Below are 5,265 nucleotides of genomic sequence, written 5' to 3' on the forward strand. Positions count from 1 at the left end.
TTTAAAAAAAAAAAAAAAAAAAAAAAAAAAAAAAGGCAAACCTTATTGGCTCTAACCTCAACATTTGTTAAAAATTTAATCACTTCTCACCCCCTCCCTGCTACCACTCTGGTCCACACCACCATATAGGCTCGATCACCACAATGGCCTCTAACTGGTCTCTTGCTTCCACCCTGTCCCCAACAATGGTTTGTAAAACACTAAAAGATAACATTACTCTGATGCTCAGAACCCTCTGATAGCTTCCCCAAGTGACTACAACTGTGATCTTCATACCATTTCTCTTGCTGTACCTTCTAAAATAATTTTGACAAACTATATGCCTACTCACATTTTAAAAGTGACATCTACAATTTTCATCATAGGTTCGAATACTTGTAAAAGATGTAATTTCTGGTATTTGTACATATTGACAACTGGAAATAAAGCTATTACATCATTCTTTCAATGGACCATGGCAGTTAGATATCCTCCATCATCCATTTAAAAATATATGAAAATCTCTTATGAACATAAACACAAAAATCCTCAAAAAATATTAGCAAATCAAATTCAGCAACATATAAAAAAGATCCTACTCCATTATAAAGTATGATTTTTTTCCAGGAATGCAAAGTAGGTTTAGGATTAGAAAATGAGTCAATTTAATATATCAATAAAGGACAAAAACCACATGATTTGATGAGGATATCAAGAAATTGGAGCACTCACACGTTGCTAGTAGGTATTTAGAATGGTGCAGTCACTTTGAAAAATAGTTTGGCAGTTCCTCAAAAAGGTAAACATACAGTTAGTATATAAACCAGCAATTCCATTCCTAGGTATATACCCAAGATTATTGAAAACATATGTTCATGCAAAAACTTGTACATGAATGTGCATAGCAGCATTATTCATAATAGCTGAAGAGTGGAAACAACGCAAATGTGTCCATCAACAAATGAATGGATAAACAAAATGTGGTGCAACTGTGCAATGAAATATTATTCATTAATAGAAAGGAATGAATTACTGATAAATGTTACAAAGTGAATGAACCTTGGAAACATGTTAAGTGAAAGTATTCAAACAGAAAAGATAACATATTGCATGTTTTTCTGTTTATATGAAATATCTAGAATAGGTAAATCCATAGAGAAAAAAAGTAGAATAGTGGTTGCGAGAGGTTTGGGGAAAGAGAAAAAGGGGGAAAGATTGGTCATGGGTATAGGGTTTATTTTGCAGGTGATAAAAATGTTGTGGGATTAGGAATGATGGTTGCACAGCTTTGTGGATATATATAAAACCACTGCATTGTACACTTTAAAAGGGTTAATTTTATGGCATGTAAATTATATCTTAATTAAAAAATGTGGAGGGAAATCCTACATAATTATCTCAATAAATTGCAGAAAAAGCATTTGACAAAACCCAACACTCTTTCATAATAAAAACACTCAACAGTCTAGGCATAAAAGGGAACTTCCTCCATGTAATAAAGGGCATCTACAAAACCCACAGCTAACATCACACTTAATGGTGTGCTTTCCCCTAAGATTAGGAACAAGACAAGGACTTCCACTCTTACCACTTTTATTCAACATTATACTGGAAGTTCTTACCAGGGTAATTAGGCAAGAAAAAGAGATCAAAGGAATCCAGATTGTAAAGGAAAATGTAAAACTCTCTGTTTGTAGGTGACATGATCTTTTATATAAAATCCTAAAGAATCCACTAATAAATTTTAGAGCTAACAAATGAGTTAAGCAAGATTGCATGATACAAGATCAGTATACAAAAATCAATTGTATTTCTCTACACTAGCAATGAATTTCCAAAAATGAAATTAACAAAGCAATTTCACTTACAATAGCATCAAAAAGAATGAAACATTTAAAAATAAGTTTAAAGGCTGGTCTGAGTGCAGTGTTTATGACTAATTGATCACAACCAGTTATAGATTTCTTTGTTCCTCTCTACCTCCACTGCTACACTTGACTAGCCTTAAAAAAAAAAAATATATATATATATATATAACAAGAAAAAGGCAAAACTACAAAAGCATTATTATTTACTATAAAACATTATTGGAAGAAACTAATGAAGACATAAAGAAATGGAAAGACATCCCATGTTTATAGACTGGAAGACAGTATTAAGATGGCAATACACCTCAAAATGATGTACAAAGTTAATGCAATCCCAATTAAAATTCCACCTGGCTTTTTTGTAGAAATCAAAAAGTTGATCCTCAAATTCATGTGGAAATGCAAGGGAACCAATATAGCCAAAACAATTTTGAAAAAGGAAAATGAAGTTGGAGGTTTCACACTTCTCGATTTCAAAACTTACTACAAAGCTGTAGTAATCAAGACTGTGTGCTGAGCCCGTGGCGCACTCGGGAGAGTGCAGTGCTCGGAGTGCAGCAGCGCTCCCGCCGTGGGTTCGGATCCTATATAGGGATGGCCGGGGTGCTGACTGGCTGAGCACGGTGCGGCTGGTCTCAAAAAAAAAAAAAAAGACTGTGTGATACTGGCATAACGATAGATGTACAGATCAATGGAATAGAATTGAGAGTTCTGAAATAAACCCTGTATAATCAATTGGTTTTTGATAAGGGTGCTGAGGCGATTCAATTGGGAAAGAATAGTCTTCTCAACAAATGATGCTGGGATAACTGAGGATCCACATGCAAAAGAATGAAGTTGTACCCCTTCCTCACACCATACACAAAAATTAACTCCAAATGGATCATGTGAGAGCTAAAACAATCAATCATTCAGAAGAAAACTTAGAAGTAAATCTTTGTGACTGTGGGTTAGGCAAATCCTTCTTAGAATCAATACTTAAAGAACAAGCAGCAAAAGGAAAAATGAATAAACTGGATTTTCATCAAAATTAAGACCTTTTGTGTTTCAAAGGATACCACTGAGAAAGTGCAGACAACCCACAGAGTCTGAGATGATATTTGCAAATCATATATCTGGTAAGGAACTTGTATCCAGAATTTATTTTAAAAAATTCTTGGGCTGGCCCATTAGCTCAGTTGGTTAGAAAACTACCTTGTAACACCAAGGTCAAGGGTTTGGATCCCTGTACTGGCCAGCTGCCAAAAAAAATTCTTATAACTCAGCATTAAGGAAATAAATAATTCAATTAAAAAATAGACAAAGAATCTGAATAAATATTTCTCCAAAGAAGATATACAATGTCCAACAAGCACATGAAAAGATGTTCAGCATCATTAGCCATCAGGGAAATTCACATCAAAACCACACTGCAGTGAATACTACTTCACATCTATTAGCTTGGTTACAATAATAATAATAAAAAACAGATGACAATTGTTGTGGAGGATAAATAAACACTGGAACCCTTGTATATTGCTTGTGTGAATGTAAAATGCTGCAGCCACATTGTAAAGCAGTTTGATAGTTTTTTGAAAAGTTAAACATAAAATCACCACATGACCCAGCAATTCAACTCCTGTCTAAGAAAAACTAAAACATATATCCATACAAAGATTTGTACATGCATGTTCATAGACACATTATTTACAATAGTAAAAAAGTGGAAACAAATGTTCACCAACTAATGGATGGATAAGCAAAATGTGGTGAATCTGTACAATAGAATGTTAGGCAGCAATAAAAAGAAAAAAAGTTCTGACACATGTTACAATATGGATGAACTTTAAGGACATTATGCTCAGTGAAATAAGACAGTCACAAAAGGACAAGTGCTGTGTGAATCCACTTAAATGAGTTCTCCTAGAGTAGTTGAATTAGTAGAGACAGAAGGTAGAATGGTAGTTGCCAGGGGCTGGGTGGGGGGCGGAATGGGGAGTTAGTGTTTAATGGAGATAGAGTTTCAGTTTTTTTTTTGTTGTTGTTGTCTTTTTCCGTGTCCGGCAACGGATTGCAACCCTCAGTGTCGCCCCCGTACCGGACCGGGGACCGGCCATGGGATCACAACCCTCGGCGTTGCTCCCGCACCTCGCTCAGCCAGTGAGTGGGAACCGGTCTGTATGTGGGATCCGAACCCTCGGGCGGGAGCGCCGCCGCGCTTCCCAAGCAGCGCACTATCCAGTGTGCCACCGGGCCAGCCCTAGAGTTTCAGTTTTGCAAGATGAAAAGAGCTCTGGAGATGGGTGGTGGAGATGGTTGTGCAATAATAGGAATATACTTAATGCCACTGACTGTACACTTCAAACTGGTTAAGGGCTGGCCGGTGAGCTCAGTTGGTTAGAACATGGTGCTGATAACACCAAGGTCCAGGGTTGATCCCTGGACCGGCCATCTGCCAAAAAAAAAAAAAATAATAATAATAATTGCTAAGATGGCAAGTTTATGGGATTTTTCTGGTGGTTGGCCAGAATGGGGATCCGAACCCTTGACCTTGATGTTACAAGGTTGTGCTCTAACCACCTGAGCCAACCGGTCAGCCACAATGGTAAGTTTATGTTTATTTTACCACAGTTAATAAAATTAAAATCACATAATGGCTTATCATCAAAAAATCTTTTTATCAGGCTGGCCCATGGCTCACTTTGGAGAGTGTGGTGCTGATAACACAAAGGCCACGGGTTCGGATCCCTATATAGGGATGGCCGGTTACCTTACTTGGGAGAGTGTGGTGCTGACAACACCAAGTCAAGGGTTAAGATCCCCTTACCGGTCATTTAAAAAAAAAAAATCTTTTTATCAGTCTCTCACTAGACTAGGTCCTCCTTCAGTATTGTGGAAACTTCCCTCTTGCTAAAGGATTTCTTACTTGATCATTAGACTCTCTCATCTCCTTGGTTTCTGGAAAATATATAAAAAAGCCTTTACCAAAACTAATCAAATCATAATGAATTTTACCTGTTCTTCCTTCACTTAGAGACAACTTGTTTAACCCAATACTCTCATAAACAATTGGAAAAATTGTCTTACTGGTAATCTAAACACATCTTTGCTAATATTTTTTGAAAACATAGAAAAGTTTTTATCACATATCTTAGATATATTTTCATCAAAAGCTTAAAGGAGCTGACTTAGCTCATTTAATTTAAAGACACTATTCACCATTTACTCTATTTGGCAAAGCCAGTCCTTACTGTCAAACCAACCAATAAAATCAAACTTCATTTCTGTTAGAAACTTTATTCAATGCAAATCCCTATGAAAATCAACACAAGGGCTGGCCCGGTGGCTCACTGGAGAGTGCGCTGCTTGGGAGCGCAGTGGCGCTCCTGCCGAGGGTTTGGATCCCATGTGGAGACCAGTTCCCGCTCACTGGCTGAGC

The sequence above is a fragment of the Galeopterus variegatus genome, unplaced genomic scaffold (assembly GCF_000696425.1).
Source record: "Galeopterus variegatus unplaced genomic scaffold, G_variegatus-3.0.2 Scaffold1633, whole genome shotgun sequence".
In the NCBI taxonomy this organism is placed as follows: domain Eukaryota; kingdom Metazoa; phylum Chordata; class Mammalia; order Dermoptera; family Cynocephalidae; genus Galeopterus; species Galeopterus variegatus.